The sequence below is a fragment of the Delphinus delphis genome, chromosome 16 (genome assembly GCF_949987515.2).
Source record: "Delphinus delphis chromosome 16, mDelDel1.2, whole genome shotgun sequence".
Classification (NCBI taxonomy): domain Eukaryota; kingdom Metazoa; phylum Chordata; class Mammalia; order Artiodactyla; family Delphinidae; genus Delphinus; species Delphinus delphis.
The window spans coordinates 62,392,403-62,417,081 of record NC_082698.1 but is presented as its reverse complement, the minus strand read 5'-3'; the positions used below and the strand labels follow the sequence as shown (position 1 = coordinate 62,417,081).

Here is a 24,679-nt window from a genome sequence, read left to right as displayed (position 1 = left end):
TCAGCTTTTGTTTCTCTGTAATAGCCTCTATTTATAGAGAACTTACTGTAAATGAGCTCATTTAACTCCTACAAGCCTGTGAATGGGTGCTATTTCTCCTCTCATTTTATAGACCAGGAAACTCAGGTACAGAGAATTTAGGTAACTTCAAGGTCACATGGCAGTGCATGACACAATCAGGACTTGAACTCAGGTCTGTATAAGTTCAGAGCTTGTGTATTTGGTCACTACGCTACACCATCTGCCACCGACTGCCGGAGTGAATGTCAGTGGACCTGGGAGAGCACACACCAGGACGTGGAGGGCATCTTGTATTTGGGCTAGTAAAGACCTTGGCTCAGGGTCACCAGCTCATAGTTTAGAGTAAAGCAAGACAGATGCACCCTCCCAGACGAGCTGGGCTTAACCCCCAGAGCCTGTGGGGTCACAGGCCAGCCAAGCCTGTTGTCACTTCCAGTGCTGGGACAGGGCAGGCACAGGGCACAGGTTCAGCTGCCCTTGGGGCAAGACCAGTGCTTTTAGTCCAAACTAGGTGTCTGAGCCTCCTGGAGCTTCCAGGGAGAGTGTAGGTCTGGCTGAGCTGAGCTGCCCAGCTCCCAGAGAGAGACCCAAACACTGTCCTGAGGCTCAGAGGTCACAGGGAGGATTCATCCCTGGGAACTCCATCTACCCAAGAGACTCTGGGTCAGGATCCGGCCGCCTCCACTGAACACTCACCCCTCCCCGTGAGACAAACATCCCGCACGGATCAGCACGGCCACTGAATGTGACAGGTCTCTGTGCTCTATTTCCCCCACTCCCTGCCACCCCGGTTATCCACCTCATCTGGCTGGTCTTGGCGGTAGCGAGCGGACAAGGAGAGTGTATGCCGCAGCCCCGATAGCTCCCGGCGCATCCGCCGTGGGAACGGGATGCCTCAGCCTTGCTTTCCCTCTGCCCCCTCCTCCTCCACCACCACCAGCGCCCAAGTCCACCTGCAGCTGAACCCAAATGCCAGAAAATATCTTGGTTGTACGGCTGAAGTGAAAACATAGGTGTGATGGAAACTCTTCTGTTACATTTTCATTAATATCTTCCCCGGAAACTCGTGGATGGAGGGGGAGACCTCTGAGGCCAGCGTCTGGCACTCCGTGTGCCGGAGGATGGCACAGACCAGCCAGGAGCAGCACACTCGTGCCCTGTTGTCTTGGAGAGGCACTCACGCGGGCTGCCTAGGGGCTTGAGGGGGAGCAGGGCAAGGGACAGAAGGCCCTCCGTGCCACCCACCTCTGAGCCCTGTTTCTCTCTGCCGTCCCCAGAAACTCAAGATCCCAGATCCTAGTTCTGACTTTGACACTCACTGGCTGTGTGATGTTGGGCAAGTCACATCACCTCTCAGCCTCAGTTTTGTCATCTGTAAAGTGATGATAAAAATGCCTTTTTCTCGGAGTTGTCGCAGTGCAGCTTTTGGAAGTGGACAATGGACTTATAAAGCAGTCCACCAGCCCTCATCCATAGTTCCAACCTCCAGAAGCCCTGAGAAACAAAGCTTTTTGTAACCCATTTTGCAGCAAGACTTGAGCTAAACTGATATGAGACTATTTATTGAATTTATGTATCCTCTTTGGTGTGAATATCCACATATTTTTTTTTTTTTTGTGGTACGCAGGCCTCTCACTCTTGTGGCCTCTCCCGTTGCGGAGCACAGGCTCCGGACATGCAGGCTCAGCAGCCATGGCTCACAGGCCCAGCCGCTCTGCCGCATATGGGATTTTCCCGGACCGGGGCATGAACCCGTGTCCCCTGCATCGGCAGGCGGACGCTCAACCGCTGCGCCACCAGGGAAGCCCATATCCACATATTTTGCCACAAAAATATTATGATGTTTGGTCATGAGGTGCTGCCCTAGACGCTGTTAGGGGTTTCATGTGTTTAAATAGACATCTCAAACCCCAAAAGTTCTGAATGCTGGAACACATCCAGCTACAAGGGTTTTAGGAAGGAGTTTGTCAACCTGTTTTTGGAAATGAAGGGGAAATTCATTTGTGGTTTTAGGAGATTTTTTTTTAAAAAAGGTCTGGAGTTGTGCCGGATTTGAGGTCTCTTAAAAGCCCCTCTTCATTGCCCAGGCCTTAGCTGTGACCCAGGAATAATTAAATCAACACATTTATCAAGCTCTTATTGTGCATGAGGCACTGTGATGATGCTTTGTAAATATTATCTATTGTAACCTTCCAACAGGCCTGTGAGACATTTCTATGATTTTCCCATTTTACAGATGGGGAGATGGGGGCTCACAAGGTAGGTGTCTTGCTCATACAGGCAAAGCCAATAAGAGGCAGATTCAACCCGGGTCTGATCAACTCCAGAGTCGGTGCTCCAGGCAGGGGACCAGGAAATCGTGGTGCAAGGAAGGGGCTCTCTTGGGAGGGGTGACATGCAGGGACAAGGTCCTGGAGAAGGTGAGGGATACTCAGCTCCACTCTCCAGCTAAGGGACACTCTTCCCAAGCCACTCCTTCCCATGTGCATCTGCCCCTTTCCCTCATCCAGCAGGGACTGCCACCCCCAGTGGTCCCTGAGAGTGCTCCTTTTCCCCTGCTGTGGGAGTATATGCTCCCAGATCCCCCTGGTCCGGTCCTGTCGCCCGTGATTCTGAGTCCTCTCATCCGCCAAATGAGCCTCGTAAGTTTCAGGCAGCTCCTCTTGTAGTGGTTGCGCAGGCCGAATAAGGTCAAAAGTCAATGGGCTGGTTAGGCGTAAGGCGCTGCAGACCACTGCTGGGGTGACAGGGAGCTGCCCTGGGGAGCGTCAGGCCAAGGTTTCCCTGGGGATGCTGCAGGGAACTCCCACAGGCTCAGTCCAGCCTCTGGACCGTCTGCTCAGCTGCCCTCAGAAAAAAAAATACACAAATGCACAGAGTAAACAATAACAATTCTACTTTCCCTCCGCCCTCTCAAACCTGTTCTCTCCCCTGGGGCAGCTACTGTTTACAGTTCCGTATGTATCATTGCTGTCCATTTTCTTGGCATTTCTTTGCACATATATATCATTTGGACTTGTTTGGGGCATTTTATATACACACCTCACATAGTGTTCTGCACTTTGCTTTTTTTCTGCTTACCATATGTCTTAAAGATCTTCCCACATCAGTTCATATAAGTCGGCCTCATTCAGTTTAACTGCTGCCTCATAGCTACCCTGTGGATGTCCAAGGGCTTACATAACTACTCCTCCTCCATTGATGAACACATAGGTCTTCTGCAATGAACATCATGTATTGGTATCGTTGTACCCCTGGGTGATTACTTTCTCTAAGAGGAATTGGTGTGTCGAAGAGCGTGACAGTTTTTATTTTTGCTAGCTTCTGCCAGACTGCCCTCTAAAAGGCTGAATCAATTTAGCATCTCACTAATCCCATATCATAGTCTGAGGCAGCGGTTCTCCTACCTGACCGGGTCCAGGGCTCCCTGGCAGGTTGCTCTGAGATGGCTGGGACCCATTTCCCCTCTGGAGAAGTCATCTGGCAGCAGTGTGGAAAGGTGGACTCTAGTTGGGCCTGGTAATCAATATAATACAGTGATTACAAGCAGGGGATTTGGAGCCATTAAGACTTGGGTTTGGATCCTGGCTCCACCATCCATGAGCTCTGTGATCTCTAGCAAATATAATTTCTCTGAACCTTTTCATCTGAAAAATAAGAGTAACAATAACTAATCTTATTGACAGGTGGTGTAAAGCTTAAGCAAGACGATACGTGCAAAGCACTTAGTACAGTCTCTACATAGTGTAAAAGGCAATAAACTGACACTTTATATTACGAGAATACGATCGTTAATATCTGGACGCTGTTTCCAGAAACACAGCCCTCTTTCCTCTGGGGTGTCCTCACATCTCTACCCGTGTCAGCCACCGAGCCCTGCCCAAGCCCAAGCACTGTGTCAGCTGGCTGCTGGCCACCTCACAGTGTCTGCTGCATGCAGAGGTCCGAGCCCACAGGGAGTGGATGATGGCACTCAGCAGGCAGGACGAGCAGTTCTGGCTTCCAGGCTAGGAGGGTAGACAGGATACAACCGGATAAACACCAGTAAACAGAGGTGGGGAGTTTTACAGAGACCCGTGCCGATGCAGCTTCTCCGAGGTAAACACGTGGGAGCCAAGTCACCAGGTGAGAATGGGAGGGAGTGGGGCAGTTGCAGAGTGTGTGTGGGTTGCAGGTGGGGACAGGAGGCGGTGGGAGAGCGCGAAGCCAGACAGATGGCATAGCCTGGGAAGGCAAAGTGGAGGACGGAAGTGGGGTGCGGGGGGGGGGTGCCTAGAAGGTGGCTGTGCTCCTGGCAGCCACTGTGGAGAGGAAGGTGCCCTGGACTAGCTGGCCACCAGAGTCCTCAGTTCAATTCCCAGCCCCACCTCTTGCCAGCTGTCTGGACTTGGGTAAATCTTTCCTTTTTCTGGACCTTGGTTTGAGCATCTTAAAATGGGGCATGAGGGGCGTGCTGAACTTGATCATCTAGAATCATTTCCAGCTTGAAACTTCTAGGAACTTCTGCCCCGTAATAAAATCTCTGCTATGACCAGTCTCATCTTGAATTTGAATCACTGTGACTGTCACTCTAATCTCTCCAAAGTATTGGCACTTAACAGTTTATAAACTACGTTCACATCTGTTTCTTCATCTAGTTCTGCCCTATAGCTTTGGATGCAGGTGGAGCTGAAATTCAAATCTTGTTTTGCACAAGATTACATGAGGGACGTGGGGCTCACTAAGGTGAAACCACTTACAGAGGAGGCTGGAATTGAGTAGAGCTGGCCTCTTGCCTCTCCAGATGTCACCCCAGCAACTTCTGAGCTGTCCGAAGTGCAGACAGTGGGTCAGACTGAACCACTCAGTGTCCCCACATGCACTACCACCAGGAACCATCTGGCCCTGGTCACACTCTCCGTGTCAGGCTCTTGGTTGGCCCACATCACCTTGTCTAATCCTCGTAGCCACCCCCTGAGGTAGCACAGTCATGATGCCCACTGTACAGACGAGGAGTGGAAGCTCAGAGAGGTTGAGTTAGTGCCCAAGGTCACCTATCTGGTCAGCAGCAGAGTTGGGCTTCCCAAGACCCCACAAGCAGACCTCGCCTCTCCTTTGCTCCTTCCTGTAGAGGGAGCTCACACCCTCATTGACATCTGAAAGCTTCACTCACCATCTATTTCACTCCAAACCATTCTCAAGGCCCAGTTCCCTTGCTGTCTCCTCCAGGAAGCCCTCCCTGATCTTTCATGCCACTCCCAGGCATTTGTCCTTTTCTCTTTCCCCTGAACACACTTATAACCTTCCTGTCTGGGTCTTCCTGGTGTTCTTTATCATGCTCCATTGGGGAGGAAGGGGATTTTCCTTCTCTGTGGCTGGAGCTTGTCTTTATAAAGTGGGGTTTACTGTTTTCTAAACAAATATATTTTAATGTGATGGTAAAAGAAATACATGTTTTTATGACAATGAAAACTGTAGTGAACGATTAGGCTAGTGGTTTACCCTCTCTAACCCTACCGTGTAAGGTAGGACCAATCGTTTCACAAACGTGAAGCACTGTCTTAGTTTGGGCTCCCCTAGGAGCCGACTCTGAGTTAAGGATGTGATTTATTTGTGAGGTTTATTTGGGAATGGTTTATTAGTAGTCGAGTGGGGAAGTGAGATGGGGAGTGGAAGACAGCCAGGAGAGGGTATGTTTCCAGCAGGTCATCACTCTGGGCAGCTGGGGCTCCGTCTTGTTGGAGAACTCTGGGAGCCTGTGTAGGACCCATGACACAGAGTTATCTCCCCACAAGGGTGAGGGACCTGGGTGTTTATCCACAACTCCGTCAGTCACTGGTTGAGAGCTACTTGTGGGCAGAGCTGGCTCCGGTGGCCAGAGAGAAGCCTCAGGCAAAGAGACACAGTGCTGGAAGGCACAGGAGCTATTGGTAGGGCACTGATATATTCTGCTACAAGTACCTGCAGGTACCAGGCCCCCTGCAACACAGCAGTGAAGGAGGTAGACTAGGTCTCCACAGGCAAGGAGCTCCTAAGCTTCTGGGGAAACAGGTGTTAGTGAAAAACTACAGAACAGATATAAGTATAAATGAGCCAAAGAAAAAGTTCATGGGTCTGAAGCCAGATGGCCAGGATGGGAATCCCAAGTCTGCCACTAGTTGAGCCAGTTATTTAGTCTCTCTGGGGCTCAGTTTCCTCATCTATAAGATAGAAACTATAAAAGTAGCAACATCTTGGGGTGACTCTGAGTTCGTTTAAGTTAATACATACAACACTCAGCGCAAGGCTCGTCATAGGGTGCATTCAACGAGCGCTAACTGTTACCATCATCGGTCACGTCATTAGACATCATTAATGTCATTATCATCATCATTAATGTCGTTACACCATAAAGAGGGGCTTGGCTCGGGTTCCACTCCCACAGAGAAAAGGGAGACCGCAGAGGCCAGTGCAGGGGACCATTTCTGCCAAGGCCCCCCGATGGCCTTGCACTTATCACATAGACCACCCAGCAAAGGCCTGACCCACAGTTACCTAAGTCTCGGTGGAACATGTAAGCACTTAGCTGCTGATGGGAGGGAAGACAGGAGCCTGTGGCTCAGCGTGGGTCCTGAGGGCTAGTGAGACAGGAGAGGTGCCGTGAGTGCCCTCTGGCCCTAGGCTGGGCCTATCCTGTCAGCTTGCAGGAAGGGAGGAGGAGCCCGACCCGACCCCTTCTGGCCACACAACGCTGCCCCTCCTGCCCCTCGCTAACCAGGTTGACTCTGGAGACCCGTATGTCGAGGGAAGAGGGAGCTGCCCTCCCCTGGCCCCACCTGCCAGTGGCCCCATCACTGTGGCCGCCGGTGGTCCCTGGTGGCCGGGCTTGCAGCCAGCAAGTGCTTCACACAGCTGCCACGCACAGCAGTCAGACTCCGAGGCGGCTCCCCCGGCCAGGGGAACATTCCAGGACAGCTTGGAGTCATTAGGCGCTCTCTGCTCCCTGTTCCTGGCGAAAGCCTGCATTCAGACCCAGACCTATCCTGCTGCCCGCCTTCCTCTCACTCCCCTAAATAGCCAGCAGTCCTCTTGTGGGGAGGGGACAGGATGTTGCTCAGCCCCCCAACATGGCTTCCTTTCTCTAGATGTGTTTCACTCTTCTGCCCGTGATTCCTTCTCCCAGCTCTCAGTGTGAAATGAGCCACTACGGCCCTTGCAAGGCAGTGAAAGAAGCTGGGCTGTGGTGTGGAGTCTGCTCTGTGACTTTGAGCAGGTCACATAACCTCTCTGGGCAGCTATCTGTGTTGATTGTCAGCAGGAACTCCTGGTCCCTGCCTTCCCCCCTACTCTGTGGAGATGAGGAAAGCGTGTCTGGAAAACACTGACTTGGGAAAACAGATGCTTATAGTGGTTGGAACACATGTTATCTCTGGGGGTCAGGCCTTGCTCAGCTCAGGGTACACTGAAGCATTGATAACCATCAGAAGCGTCCAGCGAGCCAGCCTCGCTTTAAAAGTAGGGAAACTGAGGCCCAGCCAGTGACGAAGAAAGCTGGAGTCGGAAGCTGGCCTTCTTTTCACTGTATAACGTTGTCATTTGGTGATGATGATAGGGGCACATGACTTTTGAGCATTTGTGGGCCAGACCCTAGTCTTAATCGCTTTCCATGGGGCTTGTCCATTCATCCTTTTGAGGTAGTGTTAGTGGAGTCCAGCAGGGGTGAGACTGGAATGGTGGGTGGAGCTGTGCCAGAATCTGTTTGCTTAAGCAGCATTTTCTTTTCTGGGGCCAGAAACTTCTGAGGATATCTATGTTTTGCAGACATAGAAGGAAAGATTATCTTTCAGGACCTTGTGGTGTATTGGATGAGAGACAGGGTTAGAGATGTTTGCTGGGCTCCAAGGGGCTCGTCCAACTTCTGGGCCCAGTGTGGTTGGAATGGGGGCAGGAAGGGGTGGACACTTCTCCCACTCCCTTCTCAGCTTGTGCTGGGGGAGGGGCCTCACAGAGCAGGATGTGAAATCTCCCACGGGGTGGGGGGCACTTATGTAGGGGGAGGCCAGTGGACCAAGGGGCGTCACCAACTCAGGTCTGACTTCGGACTCCACCCTTCACTAGCTTTGTAACCCTGGACACATGACAACATCTCTAAGCCTCAGTTTCCTTATCTGTAAAACAACCTGTGTTCAACATTCACATTGGGAGGATTTGGGATAACCCGCCGATGCAGTGGACACTCAGCAAGCCGGGATCTACCGTGGAACCACTGAACAAAGGCCAGTAGCGGGTGTGGTGGCCTCAGCCTGGGGAGGGAAACTTGATCCTGCAGAGGACGGCTGGCTAGGGGGCAAGTAGCAGGGGGCGGGACCTCTCCAGTCCCCCTAGCGCCCTCGTGGTAGAAGCTGGCGACTGCCCAGACAACTCTTGGCCAGGGGCTCCTGGGGCCCCAAACCCAGCCTAGCTTGGGCCAGACGGGCTCTGGCAGAGACCCCGTTTTCTCCTCAGAACAATGTCATTCTGCCAGCCAAGGGCAGCAAGGGCAGCAAGGGCAGCCAGGGTGCTGACAGGGCCAGGGAGACTACCTGACTCCCCGCGCCCTGCCCTCCAGGTTTGGGTGTATCCCTCGGTATCGCTGCCAAAGGTTTTGCCAGCTGGGAAGCAGTGATACAGTTACGTATCCTCCAGCGTCCTGGGCCTCTGGGAAGAGGGGCACAGCAGCTCAGGTGGCTCTACACATTCGTCCTTGAGCTAAGGGACCCCCCACCCCTCCCCAGGTGACAGAACTGAGTCACCGTCCTCTTCTTCAGGCAAGGCCCCCAGGGCAGGGCTCTGGCCTCAGGGTCGTTCCCAAGGTGCTAAGAAACCTGCTGTTCTCCTCCACCCCCCAACTCAGAAGTTCTGAAGAAGAGAGACCCTCCCATTATGGGCACCTGTGCGTGTGCATGAGTGTGTACTTGTGCGTGTGTGCATGGGTGGGGAGGACTGTGGAACCGAGGATCCCAGGTGAGCTGCCTCTTTCCCCCTCTCCTTCCATTTACGTGGTTCCAGAGCCAGGCACCGTTCTGGGCATAGCAGTGACAGTGTGAGTGAGGAAGACCTCACCTCTTCCCTCAGGGAACTCACGTTCTGTGACAGCAACACCACATAAACCAACAAGGTGCTCTCAGGGAACAAGCCATGGTGGGAAGAAATCAAGGGCAGTAGGGGCCTCTGGTGGGGACGGGGTGCACACTGCCCTTCCCCGCCCCTCCTCTGCAGCAGGGAATGCAAGTGCGGTGTGGGAGCAAGGAGGCTCCAAGAACGCTCAGGGGTGTGTAAGTCCCTCCTGGGCCCGCTCAGCGCAGCGGGACGCACCGTCCACTGCATGGGGGCAGGTGGGCGAGGCCTTGGTCCTGGCATCCCCCTGCCCCGCTCCCCCGGGTGGGGCTGGCATCCCCGTCTCTTCTGACAGCCAGAGGGGTCTCTACCCTTTCAGTTCAGAGTCTGGTAGTTTACTGTTGGGGGGAAAAAAAGGAAGAAGAAAGAAAGAGGGAAAATTCCATTTTAAACTCTTTTGACCAAAGCACAAGCTTTCTTCCTTCCTTCTTTCCACCCTCCCCTTCCTCCTTCCTTCTTTCCTTCCTTCCTTCCTTTCATTTCTTTCTTTCTCCTTTTTCTTAAGGGTAGAAAGGCCCTGGAGAATGTAGACAAAGAATCTCCTAGCATGAATCAGGCCATCTTGTTCCCAAACCCCAGGAAGAACATGTTTTCCTGGAAGCTGGGATCTGAGCAAAAGGACGAGAGGGCTGCATGGTCAGCTGGGGCCAGTGGCTCAGGTAGGAACGTGAGCAGGGCTTGGAGTCATGGTTGGTCTGTGGGGTTCCTGGGGAGCCTCTGAAATAGCTGCCTCTTAGGTCCATATATGCTACCAGAAGGAGGGTCCAAGAGAGGCCAGAGGGGTGGGCTGAGGTCACCTGGAGCCAGGGTGCCCTGTGAGCTGATTTGCTCAAAGACAAGTCTTGAAGAGCAGAATCCTAGCCCTCCTCTGGGGAGGTCTCTCCAACCTGCAAATGACTCCGTCATTTGTACATTGTTCCCCGAAGGACCCTCTTAACACTGTGCCCACTGACGGCTTTGTTTCCTTCTGAAATGCAACCCCTAACAAGAGGCAAAGCCCCAGCCACACCAGTCATTTACACTTTAATGTAAATGGCTCATCTGACCTTCTTCCAAGGGCAGGGTTTGGCTACGAAGAAGGGAAAGAACATGAGAATGCTGGGTTTCCAAGAAAAAGGATGTCACTTTTACAGGGGCTAGGGGTCACCTGAGGGAGAATGAGCCAGAAGAGGCAGGGGAGGAGCAGGAGAGAGCATTCTCAGACTTCATACTTTAGGATGGGGCCAACACTTCCTTGAATAAAATCAACCTTCCTTTGCAAGGTCATGCTAAACTAGGGATCAGAAAGTCTACTTTCTCATGAACAATGAGTTTTGAGAAAGGTAGAGGTAACAAGCCCTGGGTACTAGGTGCAGGCCAAGTGCTCCGCCTGCGGCATTTCATATAATCCTCATAGTGCCTTTGTGAGGCCAGGATTACTTACCCCATGTGGCCAAAGAGGGAGTGGAGACAACCCCTCTAAAGGCTCTTCCAGGTCTGATATTTTTGTATTCTTTCATGATGCCAGCCAGCAAGGCTCAATGGAGAAAAAAACACTAAGCACTCATCCTGTGCTGTGCAACCACTAAGTGCTCAGTGCTTTACTCTGGCCTTCTAGAAGGATGGTATATCAGCTAGCTATTGCCACAATAATGCTGCATAACAAAAGAGCCCAAAACTCAATGGTTTACCACAATAACCATTTACTCCTGGGGTGGTTGACAGAGGTTCAGCTGATCTCAGCTGGGCTTGCCTTACCCTACTTCTCACTGCAGGTTTGTGGATCAGCTGGGGAGGGTCTGTTCCTTGTGTCTCTTATCCTCCTGGGACAAGGGGGTGGGCAGGGCATTGTTCCTCTTGTGACAGCAATAGAGGTGTAAGAGGGAAGCAGAGAAACATGAAGCTCCCTAAGGAGCCAGTGCCTTTTCACTTCTGCCTGAAGCCATTGGCCAAAGTAAGTCACACGACCTCACCCAGAGTAAAGAGACAGAGAGAAGCTCTCCCCTGGGGTGAGGTTATGCCAAGGCTTGGCTGCCAAGGAACCTATCAGCCAATTCAGCATAAAAAGAATGATTCAGCTCCATTTAACAGGGAAGTTAAACTTTCCCCCACTTTCTCTATTGCACTAGAACGGACTGAATGCAAATATCTCCCCTCCCTTCCTCATTTAAGGATTAAAGATTTGAGATTAAGGCCTCCCTGTCTTCAAGCAAAGGAAACCAGTTTCTCAGTCACTGGGAAGTTGAGGGTTATTAGGTGAAAGAATGGAAGAGAATAGATCTCAGACCAGAAGGGGGATTAGAGAGGGACTCCCCAAGAGTCTCAGGTGAGGCTGTGGGAAAAGTATAAATGGGGAAAGTTTGGGACCTGAGTGGGGGCAGATGGCCCACGAAGAGTCAAGTGAGCTAATCTGGCAAGAGACTTCGTGGAAGAGCCATGTTTGAGGGCCCAGGAACCACACGGGCTCTGAGTTACCACCTGCCAACCCAAGAGCGAGAAATTCCCATCACTGGTGCACAGGCCAACACTAGTTGGCACGTGACTTCACTTCATCCCTATGAACCAATCATCAGGCCAGAGATGAACCACCGCCCTGGCCACTGGACCTTGTTGAGTGCCTATCTGATGACTCTGTGAGAAAATTCCCATCACCCACCCCTGGGTACCCATGAACGGTTGCCCCATCATCTTTGGGGGTCTAGAATAAGAGTACAAATAGTGTCCCACATACCATACACTAGAAGTTTTATCCTCACCATCTGATCCAAGCTGGGAAACTTCTGTCCACAAGGTGTCTCCCCCTGACCCAGCCCCAATCTCCACCCACAGGGCAAACCCAGAAGGGCAAAGGCACAACCCTTGCCTACCTGGAGCCACCCAGGTGAGGAAACTAATCTGTATTCAGGAAGAATTTTTTTTTTTTTTTAAATCCACTTCAAAAAGAACATCTCATTAGAGCAACAATAGACCTTTCACAAGACCTTCCATCAATCACCAGCGTACCAGTGAACCAGCATTGATAGAAGCATCCAGAATGTGTGAAGACGGGAAAATGACTATGCATTGAGTGAGATCAGGCCCGTTTACCCTTCACCTACTCAGCATCTACCATGTGCCAGGCCCTGTGACAGGCACCCAGGAGACAATGTTGAATGAGACATGGTTTCTGCTCTTGAGGATCTCCCAACCTTAAAAGAAAGATCTGGGGAGGATTGGTGGGAGAGAAGGGACTTCATATACATTTTAAAGAATAGGAAAAACGGGGGTGGACGGAGGAGGAGGTGGATGATTCTCAGGCAGAAGAAAGCAATTCCTGGAAGGAGAGAGGGTCTTCCTTCCACAGGAAATTTGGCTTGTAAGGGTTCCACAGGAGAGGGTGAGGGTAGTCGAAAGGAGTGACTGTCTAATGGTGGAATTTTGATAAGCATAGCACCTGGGGGAGAAGGGACTATCAGACATCCACATCTGTAGTCACCCCCTTCATGGATGGTCAAGGCCCATTCTGATTATAATGGCCTAGAAAAGTTTTCCAGCAGTTTCTCATACCCACGCCATGCTCTTTTCACATTTTCTCTTACTAAGCCATGATTCTTTGCTTCTGGAAACATGTAAATACCCCTTCTGAGAGAAGTGCTATGGAAACCTCACCACAAACACACTTCTGTCCTTGATTGTACTAATTGAAGGAAAGCGCTGGTGGAAAAATGATTTTAAGGAAACATAGTTTTATTATTTTAAAATTAATACACTTACTTGAGTGAGCTAACCACTATGCATTCCACAGAGATGGTCTGTAGGGGGACCTGCTATAAGGGATTTATTGGGTGACCCATTCAATCATTAAACATTTATTGCACAGCCACCATGGGCCAGAGGCTGGGGATTCAAGGCTAAGTAAGTCTCAGTGTCTGCCCTCCAGGAGCTCAGTCTGGAGCGGGGGCCAGACACATAACCATAAAGCAGAGTGGTAGGTGTGGCGAGAGTGATGTGTACAAAGATTACTGGAGCACAGAAAAGAGCAACCATACAAGAGTGGAGGTTGGGGTCACCAAGGAAGACTTCTAGAGGGAAGAAAAGGGGACCTCCTACTTGGGTAGCACGAATAGATGCCTGCAGGGGAAAAGCTGGGGGATGGGGCAGAGCCATCAGGGGGCATCTCAGGTAGGGCACAGTATGCACAAAGGCTCACAGGGGAGAAAAGCAGGATGACTAGAGTAATCGACCACAGATTGGTGTTGCTAGGATGTCACATGGAGATGGGGGGTAGCAAGAGTTGCTACCTGTCATCAGCAGAGGCCAGACCTTGGAGGCCTAAAAGCCTTGGTAAGGGTTTGGACTTCATCATATAAACAAGGGTGGGGGGGACATAAAAAAAGTTCTGAGTAGGGAAATGATACAAATAAATCTGTGTTTCAGAAAAAAAAAAAAAAAGCAGTGTAGAGGATGCATTGGTGGTAGCAGGGGGATCAGCTGGGACAGACTGGGAGAGAGAGATGGCAGGGCCTCTCCCTGGTAGCAGGAGGAGGGATGGAGAGGAGGGGATGTATTTGAGAAATGCTTAGGAGGCAGAATTAGTAGGACCTGGTGATTTATGGATATAAAGAGAAGCAGGAGAAGGAAAATTGCGGAATGACAGCTAGGTTTGCAGCTTGGGTTATAAAGTACACGGTGGTACCTTCAGCTGAGATTGAGAATTCTGAGGGAAAGCAGTTTAGAAGGGGAAAAAATAGGATCAATGTTTGATGTTGAGTTGGAGGACCTTGTGGGTGGGACGTCAGGGAGAGACCAGCAGTTAGGTGGATATTTGAGTTTGCCCCTGTGAAGGAAGATACGGGCTGGAGGCAGAGCTCTGAGAGACATGAGCATTAGAAACCACCGAGGGGGTGGGATCATTCATGTGCTCATCAGCGTGCTCCAGGCTTCAAGGAACAGGACATACACTTAAAAGTGGCTAAAACCAATGAAGGCGTTTATTTATTTCACTTAATAAGCTTGGAGGTAGGTCCTGGGCTGCTTCTCAATATGTCATCAAGGACCCAGATCTTTATATATTTTAGCTCTGCCACCTCTGTCCATCCATAACTGTATGTCCTGCAGTAACGTGAAGACAGACGAGGGTCCTAAAGGACTTGGAACCCAGGGGAAGGTGGGTGGAAAACAATTGATTAATAGATGTGATGCCTGCCTTTGGCTGTGTTTGGAAAGAGGTAAAAAAGGGATAGGCTCAGGGAAGAACTGGCTGGTTGACAAGCAGGAATGAGAGGGAATTAAATGTCTGCTAATTAGTACTTATGGGGTTGGAAGAGGCAACTGCTTTTTTTTTTTTTTTTTTTTTTTTTTTTTGCCGTACGCGGGCCTCTCATTGTTGTGGCCTCTCCCGTTGCGGAGCACAGGCTCCGGACATGCAGGCTCAGCGGCCATGGCTCACGGGCCCAGCCGCTCCGCGGCATGCGGGATCCTCCCAGACCAGGGCACGAACCCGCGTCCCCTGCATCGGCAGGCGGACTCCCAACCACTGCGCCACCAGGGAAGCCCCTGAGGCAGCTGCTTCTTAACCCTAAACAGTAAAAGGTAAAGTTTAAAAATGCTTTCAGTGAGAAAGGCTGATGAAAACTTACCCTGTGTGGACTTCTGCTTTGGGCTATGATGGAGTTACAGATACTAGACTAGCCCCCACCTACCATAAACAAATAGAAAAGTGGGTAGCTTATATGAAACATCTGTTTTCAGACATTGGATAACCAGCTGAAGAAGACTGTGTTCCCTGAGGGAAGAAAAATAAGATTAACTCTATGATCAACCTGACTTTCTGCCTAGAGGCATTTACCAGACCATGGCCCTGGGAAGGGGGACCCAAGCAGAGCACAGAAATCTCACTGTTTTGAGGAGACACAGATCAGAATTCAGAAAACTAATGCAGCTGGAATTTGCAAAGTAGAATAGTGGAGAAGAGGGAGCTATTCAGACAGAGAGCTTCAGAAAATCACATAGGAGCCTTTGGCTTTTGAGTCTTTGGCTAAATTCAGTAAGTCCCCTACATAAAAACCTTCAAGTTGCAAACTTTCAAAGATGCGGATGTGTGTGCCAGCCCCTGTATGCCAGCTGTTGTACTGTTCTACTGTACTTGTCAAGGCACTGTACTGTAAGATTAAAAATGTATTATTTTTTGTGTTTGTTTTTTATGTACTTATCATTTGTGTGAAAAGTGTTATAAACCTATTGCAGTACAGTACTATATAGCCGACTGTGTTAGGTAAGGTAACTAGGCTAACTCTGTTGGACTTAACAAACAAATTGGATTTACAAATGAGCTCTCAGAACAGAACTCGTTCGTATGTCGGGGACTTACTGTACTAAACTGTGTATGTGTATGATGGGGCTCCATGAGGTTGGACAAGTAACAAATACTGGAGAAAGAACAATTACTGGGGAGCTGTAAACTGAGCGACTCTCTGAGCTGAAACAGTTGGGAGATGTTCAAGTTCAGGCTAACCAAGGTGGAGAGACTGTTGAGCACCCAGAGTATTTAGTGGAGACTTCAGAAAGGCCACACCTTAGGAGTAGAGCTAGACTAGTCTATTAACTACTAGCTAAACTAGTCTACTAAACTAGCCCTGGGGTAAAAGCTATTATAAACCTATCCTAACAAAGCATAAAGACAAGCCTTGAAAGGATCAACCTGATCTCCAGGTTATTTGCCAGAACAAAACTTAACACTCTTTAAAGAACGATAACAAAAGTCAGTGCTCAATACGATAATATTCAAAATGTCTGTCTTCTAGTCAGAGATCACTGGATATGAGAAGCAAAAGACGACACTCATAACCAAGAGGAAAAAAAATCAATCAATAGAAACTGATTCAGACACAGGACACATGTGATGGAATTAGCAGACAAGAATTTTAAACAGCTATTATAAATAGATTCAAGTATTTAAAGGAAAATATTAATATAAGGAGGAAAGAAATGGAACATTTTTTTTGAAAAGCACCAAATGGAGCTTTAGAACTGAAAAATACAGTGTGAAAGTTAACTTTATGTGTCACCTTGACTCGTCCATGTGATGAGCACAACTCTGGTTAAACCTTATTTCTGGATATGTCTGTGAGGGTGTCTCCAGAAGAGATTAGTATTTGGATTGGTGAAATGAGTAAAACAGATCACCCTCCCCAGTGTGGGTGGGAATCATCCAGCCCATTGAGAGCCCAGATACATAGAACAAAGAGACAAAAAAGGTTGAATTCTCTCTTTGCACTAGACTGCCCAGCTAAGACAGCAGTCTTTGCCTGCCTGGGAACTTAGAGCATCAGTGCTGCTGGCTCTCAGGCCACTGGTTCTCCCCAGCTTGCAGATGGCAGATCATAACCTTCTCAGCCTCTGTAATTGTGTGAGCCAATTCCTTAAAATAAATCTCATGATAGATAGATAGATACATAGATGCCTAGATAGATACCTAGATACCTAGATAGATACATAGATAGATAGGGATATATCCTATTGGTTCTGTTTCTGTGGTGAATCCTGACTAATACCTGTAGTATAGGAAATAAAAATTTCACTGGATAGGCTAAATAGCAAATTAGACATGACAGAAAAAAAAAAAAGATCAGTGAACTTGAAGACAGGATAAACTGAAGCACAAAGAGAGAAAAAGCATTAACAGAGCTTCAGTGACTTGTTGGACAATTGGTCTTACATACCTGTAATTAGAGTCCCAGGAGAAGAGTAGAGAAGGTGTGCATATTTGAAAAAAAATAGTGACCAAACATTTTCCAAATTTGATGAAAAATATAAATCCATATATCCAAGAAACTCCATGAATTTCAATCAGGATAAACACAAAGAAAAGCACACCAAGGCACATCACAACCAAATTGCTGAAAACCAATGTGAAGCAAAAAAAAAAGAAACCCTTAAATTCAGGCCCAGAAAAATCTTAGCCTGTGGTAAGGAGCAAATTGATGACATGGCTGTCATACCCATTGTTGAAAACTCTGAATGAACTAAGAGGTGAATCTTTTCAAATGGACAAACTGACTCAGGGAACAGAGACTTGAAGGGGTGCTCTCCCATCTAAGCCTGAGAGACCCAACGTAACTGTGATTAATTACCCCAAAACTTAGTGTCTTAAAGGAAGTGGAGGCCAATGGGAATAAGAGAGGAAAGAAATTCAGCAAATTTAAAATGTATATCTAAAATAAAAACTATAAATGAATGTGGCTGTTGGTAAATAGAGTTGTCTAGAATCAAATAGATAAGAAGACTGCTATGTCTTTGAGTTGTACTGTCAAACTCATCACAATTCTGGACTGAAAAGCCTTGTGACTGTTCAAGTTTTAATTCTTGGGAGTGCAAAATTCTACAGGCAGGAAACAGGCTGAGAAAACTGCGCATCCCCCAAGGAGGGCATATTCTCCAGTGCTCACTGTAGATGTGGCTGAGGAGGATAATGGGGTGGGAGATGGAATGCACTTCTCAGAACAGCAGTTGTTATTGCCCCAAGAATCATGCTTCACACAAGGCATTTAAAAGCTGGAAGGCAAAAGGAGAGTTTCTCACTAATCTCCTTCTCTTTATCAGGGAGAGAAACCTTTCACAGAACACCCAACAGACTACTCCTCAGGTCCCATGGGCCAGGATTGGATCTTATGCCCAAATTCTAGCTGCAAGGGAGGCTGGTGTCTGGTATTTTGAGCCTCAATTATGGGAGATGGATTCTACCAGCAGGGGAGAAATAGGGCTTGTGGGAAGACTATTGGATAGGCAACCCATAGTGTTTGCCCCACCCCAGGAGCACCAAGAGTGAGAAACAAGGTCATAACAGTGGGGTCCTGGGGACAACTAACATTTCATGGTGCTCCATATACGTGGTCAAAGAAAGAGAGTCTTAGTTTCTGAGTAACAAGTTGCCCCAAAACTTAGTAGCTTAAAGCAACAAACATTTATGTTCTCACAATTTCTGAGGGGCAGAAACCTGAGAACAGCTTATCTGGGTAGTTCTGGCTTAAGATCTCTCAAGAGGTTGCAACCAAGCTGTTGGCCGAGGCTGTGTTACCTAAAACCTTGATTTGGGCTGGAGGATCCACTTCCACAAAGGCTTACTCATAGGGCTATTGGTTGAAGTCCTCAGTTCCTCACTGGCTATCATCTGGAAACCTCAGTTCCTTACCCAGTGGGCCTCTCCTTGGATAGCCTGAGGGTCCTCAATATATGGCAGCTGGCTTCTCCCAAAGTAAGTGGTCCAAGAGAGAGAATGAGAGGAAGACCAACATGGAAGCCACGCTGTCTGATAACCTAATCTCAGAAGTGATATGCCATCACTTCGGCTATATTCCATTGGCCACACTGTCCAACCCTGGTACAATGTGGGAAGTGATTATGTAACATGAACTCCAGGAGGTGAGAATCTTTGGGGGCCATCTTGGAGACTGGCCACCACAGAGCCCTTGAAGGAGACAGAGAAGAAGACATCAAAAGAGATGGGTTGATATCACAGAGACCAACAGAGAGAGTTCCAGAAGAGGAGTGTTTAATAGTTTTCAAGACAACAGTGGGAACCAGTAGCTAAGGACTGAGAAATGTCCATTGGATTTGTCAGTCAGGGTCAGTAAGAACATTAAGAGCAGCTTCAGTTGACCAGTTTGCAGTGGACTGAGGTTTAAGTGGGTGGTGAGCCATTGGAAAACAGCAAGTGTGGACAGCTTTTTTGAGAAGGTTGGATGAGAAGGAGGAGAGATTTGGACAGAGGCTAGAGGAGGACATGGAGGATTTCATTTTGGGGAATATAAGGGGCCTGAGTAGAGTTTTAGGCAGAGGAGAAGCAGCCAGTGGACCGGAAGAGGTGATGATCCAGGAGAGGACAGTATGACGGATGGGGTAGCCTCTTGGAGGAGGCAGGAGAATTAGAGGTCAAAGACACAGGTGGGATGCTTGCCTTTACACAGAGAGACACCTCATCCTCTGAGGCGTTCAGTGAGGGAGGCAGGACATCTGACTAGTGCAAGACCTGAGGGTGAGGATGCCTGGGAATTGAGAACTCGTAGCTGATGGCCTCAGGTATGAGGCAAGGTCACAGAGAGCAGAGAGTGAACAGTGATGTCATTTACCATGGTGATTGCTTACAGATGCGGAAAGGCTCGGAAACAGTCTGTTCTCATAGACAGGGCAAGCCCTTCCCTTGTAATCTAATTTCACTTTCTATCTCTCAGCAAACTCATTTTTCGTAGTTGGTGATGTCTTCAGATAGCACCTGTCTGAGTTACCACAAGGTATGGATTAGTGGGGTTGAAACGTATGAGGGTGGGAGATGCCATAACTCAGTGCGTGTAGAGAATCATGACATCTAGGCAGGGCAGGAACCTCCAAGGTCGCATTGAACGTTCCATGCAAAGGTCTGTCTTACCATCAAGGGTTTGTCCGTCCTCTGCTCGATCGTCCATCCTCTGCCTGATCACTCACTACCTCTAGGGAGAGTCTTTCCATTTTCAATCCAATCCTTAGGTCTTTTCCTTCAGCAGGGCCGAAGTCTGACTCCCTGTGTCCCTCAGGTCCTACAGGAAGTCCCAGATCAAGTCCTTCTCCCACCTGACAGCCTTCAGAGATGTTTCTCCTCTAGAATAAATCTTCCCTGTTTCTTCACCCTCCCTCATACAGCAGGGTTTTCTGACCCCTCCTCAGAGCCACCTTCTCTTCCAGATTTCCTTCAAGAAAACAATGGTCCTCAAGATTCAGCTGTGACCTGGCGCCATGGCTTTCTTCTGAGCGCCCAAAGTGCTTAGATGAATGCCAGCAACTCACAACCACCTAATGCTTATGGGTGATTGCTGGAAACTTCTCCAGTTCTTTCTCTCCCAGGATGGTTCAGTCAGACTGGTGGTCTTTTAAGTTTTCTCACCATCCCTAAGCATGATCGAATCCTGCATTTTGGCCTGGAGAAAGAGGTTCCAGATTCTCATTTTGGATCTGTGACTAGCGTGGTGTTATCTTTATAGGTCACTTAAACCTCTCTGAATTTCAGGGGAGCCTTGGCAACACCTCAGGTTGTGTTTTGAAATATTAACTAATGTTTTACTTCTCTAGTATTTCCCCCTTCCATACTTTGCTCCTTTCCTCTCACCTGCACCCAAATTCTGTCCTGTGCTGTTGTCTCAGGGGAGGACTGTGATCTCGGAAGGCAGGGAAAGGAGTCTCCTGGTTTTGAGTTGAAAATTCTTGGGCCATAAGGCAGCATAAAGGGCTCACACCAGCAAAATTCAGAAGAAAACTTGAGCAATGATTCTACTCCTCAAATTTGCAGAAAGTTCCCCCACACCAGGATGGCCCCAAAGAACAGGAATGACCCAAGAGTGGCACGGCACCAGATGAGAGAGAGAGACCGGCAAGGGTCTTGCAAGGGGACAAAGGCCATCTCCACAGCAACTTGAGGGACCAATGAACAGGGACAGGCATAGTGATGGACATCACAAATGACAGTGAAGACCAGATGCCTGGATACCACTTAAGCTTCCGGGAAATTAAAAAGGAGAGGACTCCAAATTGGCTGGGATTATACCACTACTACTGTGGCAGAATAAGGCCTTGAAATAGAAACAGAGTAGCAAAGACTGGGGACAGTTCTGTCTCTGTCACTCCTGAGATGGTGGGCTGGAATTCCACTCCCCCCACACCCCTGAGCAAAGGAGCGAGTCACCCACTCTAAGAAGTTCCAATATTTTTATCTTTCCTAAATGAAGCACAGAGGGGTTGAATGGTGGTTCCAAACCACAGAGCAGTAAATATTCAGTGTCTATACTGCCAGATAGAGCTCCTGTATCTGCTCCCCCACTCTTCCTCACCTCTCTCCTTCCTGGCCCATATCTTCATTTAGCCCATGCTCCCATCCTCCACCATCATCACCTCTTTTGGAAACTGACTCATGCCTCTGCTCTTCTCAAATCCTTTGCACTCAAAAACCAAACCCTTACAACGTGGAAATGGCAACAACCAGCGGCTCATGATCTAATACAGCCAATTCCCGACAGGTAAAGTTCGCAGCTATAGTTTGTGCCATTGGGTTCTCATGTAGGAGGTGATTTAGAAACCACCATGATGCCGTAAGACGTAATTCTTTTTTTTTTTTAATATTTATTTATTTAATGTATTTATGGCTGCGTTGGGTCTTCGTTGCTGCACGCGGGCTTTCTCTAGTTGCGGCAAGTGGGGGCTACTCTTGGTTGTGGTACGTGGGCTTCTCATTGCAGTGGCTTCTCTTGTTGCGGAGCATGGGTTCTAGGTGTGCGGGCTTCAGTAGTTGTGGCACGCGGGCTTAGTTGCTCTGTGGCATGTGGGATCTTCCTGGACCAGGGCTTGAACTCGTGTCCCCTGCATTGGCAGGCAGATTCTTAACCACTGTGCCACCAGGGAAGCCCAAGATGTAATTCTTGGCTTTGCTTTGAGCTTGTCAGATTGGCTCAAAGAAAGGAAAGTCCTGGCCAAAAAAGCAAGAAGTTAGTTAAGAGGGAAGGCCGTAATGTGACCATGAAGGCTCAGTTCCTACAGTTAACCCATTGGATACGATGTTTTCGTAAATCCCAATGAGCTTTAGATGCAGAGACATGGCCTAAGGAAGGCAGCAGCAAAGATGAACATGTGGCCTTGTATCATTCTAAGTCTCTGCTCCACTCTTCCCTGGGCCTAGAAAGCCTCCCTTCTTTCTCTGGAGTGGGGTTCCCCCACTGCTGAAGGGTAAGCACCAAGGCAGGCCCAGTGAGTCCTGTCATGCCTGTCTCCCCCCGCCCCCCGCCTTCTCCTGCACATTCTCAAAACACAGGGCTCCAACTCTCCCTTGCCCTTATTTCTTTTAGCCTGTATAATAGCCTGCCTTTTCACATCCTACCTCCCCCAACTGAGTTCTTTGAGGAGCAAGGGTTGCATCTAATTCACATCCGTGCTTGCTGAAGGCCCAGCCGAACCCAGGCCTTACAGGAGAAGACACCCGGTGGTATCTACTGAATTGGACAAAATCAATCTACACAGTGGGAGAGTTGACACACGGTCCCACGAGTTATGGGATTCTGTTGACTTGAATTCCACAAGAAGAACGTCTCAGTCGTGTTGAACTTAGCTGCCTGGGACAGGCGGGCAGAGTATGGATGTGGAATGAAAAATACGTGGCAAAGCTCTTCAGATTATTTAGCCATTTGAGGAAAGGCATGAGTGGGAGTTTGCAGCAAAGCCATGCACGATCTCTTGGGAAACATTCCCACCAGCCGGGCTTCATTTCCCTGGGGAATGACCTCTAGGCCTCCTGCGATGCCTCTGTAAGGGTGCCTTTCTCTTCTCCCTTTGGAGCACCTCTTTCTCCAGCATTTCACAGTAATGATCACAGTAATGATGGCCTGACACTGTGACTTGGACCCACTGTAGACAAATGTTTTTTCTTCTTAACAGGCCCCATGTTTCGACACCCCGGAGCAGAAGCATTTGACACGGAAATAGTGCCCTCGTTGAAAGCCTGGGTTCTGCTCAAGATGAATCAGGAGCTTTTAGTCCACGGTGAGTGGGGTTGGGGCTAAGTCAAACACATACTCTGTTAGGACACATCGGGGTGCCAGTGACGGAAAACCCATTTCATTGAGCTTGAACAAAAAGAGAATTATTAGGGCTTGTTCCTGAAAAATCCAACATAGATAGCTCTGGCTTCAGGTGCAGCACGTTCCACGGTTTCAGATTGTCACTAGGAAGCAGTCTTGGTCCATTTCTCAGTCCTATTCTTTTCTGGTTGTCTTCATAATCAAGCTCCAACTTGTGGTTAGATGGCCATTGTCAGCTCCAGGCTACACTCTCCCAGACTCAAACTCAGCAGAAAAGAGGAGCTTTTCCTCCCCTAATTATGGAAAACAATGTTTTCACCTGGCCGTCATTGGCACAGATTGGGTCATGTGTCTATCCCTGAACCAATCACTGAAGCCAAGAGGGTGCAACTGCACTGATTGGCTAATCCTGGATCACATGGTCAACCTACGTTGCATGGTCCCATTCAAAATCACATGGACACAGAGTGAAAAGGACAAATTGTTCCCCCAATGAAATCTGGGGTGCTGGTTCCATGAGGAGCATAAGGAGATCATAAGATGTAACAGAAACAAGTATCCAGCACACAACTAAAGAGAAAACCACATTATCAGCAGCCCATAATCCATTCTACATGGGTGCGCAGTTAGGGTCCTAGAAACACCTACATCTACATGAGGAATCACAAAACTTTTTGTGCTATTAAAATATTTAAATGTGTTTTTACTGATAAAGAGGTTATGGGGTCCACAGCACCATGAACCATGTGGACATTTGTTGGTTGCCTGCCAGGACCTGGTTGCGCTTCCCCATAACCCTGTTTTTTTGTTTGTTTGTTTTGTTTTTGCGGTACGCGGGCCTCTCACTGTGTGGACCCTCCCGTTGCGGAGCACAGGCTCCGGATGTGCAGGCTCAGCGGCCATGGCTCACAGGCCCAGCTGCTCCGCGGCATGGGCGATCTTCCCGGACCGGGGCACGAACCTGTGTCCCCTGCATCAGCAGGTGGACTCTCAACCACTGTGCCACCAGGGAAGCCTCATAACCCTGTTTTTTGTGTGAGGATAATGATTCAGGAGGGTGGACCCAACACTCACTCCACACCAGGGGTGAAACTAGTTAGCACATTCCCTCCTCCTGCCCACCAGGATTGGTCCAGAGTGAGCACATGACCCGAGCCAGTCCAATTAGAATGAACCTCATTACCAGGACTTTTGCTGGCAATGCTAGGGTAAGATGCTCTTTCTCTTTGACAGGATATGAATGAGAAAGGATGTAGTGCTGGGAGCTGTGGGCAGCCATCTTGGGACCACAAAGGAAGTGAGGGTGAGGGTGTCATAGCAGAAGAAGCAGGGGTGGGGGATGGAGGGAGGGAGGGAGAGAGAGAGAGGAATAGAAAGTGAAAGAAAGAGAGAGAGATAAAGGAAGGAGGGAGGGAGGGAGGGAAGGAAGAAAGAAACTGAGTCTTTAGTGATGCTGCAACTCTGTATCAAACATCACCTGAAGCCAGACCCGCCTATGGACTTTTCACTCACGTGAGTCAGTACCTTCACTTTATTTTTCCAGCCAGTCTGAATCAGACTTTCTATTACTTGCAACCCAGAACATTCTAAACATTTTTGAGCTGCTTTCAAGTCTGGGCAGCCTGTGGAAGTGGCTGTAAACAGGCTGTCTACTCCGAGTGTCATGACAGATAAAAGGTGGAGGGTGGCTCCCCTCAGAGTGCCTCGCAGACCTTCCTTTAGAGTTCCAGTGTTCCTGGGTATCTGGGAGTATGCTCGACATACAGAGCTCTTTTAAGGTTCTGTGGCCTGGCAAGAGGGTTAGAATTCTGTCGCTGGTCAGCTGTGTGCCTGCACCTCCAGGCACCCTGTGGATGGAGCTCTGGACTCAGATGGGGGTGGAGGAGAAGGGAGGAGCTTAGACGCAACCACTGAAATGCCTGATTCTTTTTATTTTGATGAGGACCATCTTCAAAGTCTTTATTGAATTTGTTGCAGTATTGTTTCTGTTTTCG

General features: G+C 48.9%; 1 protein-coding gene across 1 annotated transcript in view; it reads left to right on the top strand.

Annotated features, from left to right (window-relative positions):
- FAM241B (family with sequence similarity 241 member B) overlaps nucleotides 1-24,679 on the top strand; it is a 203,029-nt gene that overhangs the window by 104,869 nt on the left and 73,481 nt on the right. The window contains exon 5 of the transcript XR_009522473.1: nucleotides 22,543-22,647. The gene's annotated coding sequence lies outside the window, so the exon portion shown is untranslated. The remainder of the gene's footprint in view (nucleotides 1-22,542; nucleotides 22,648-24,679) is intronic.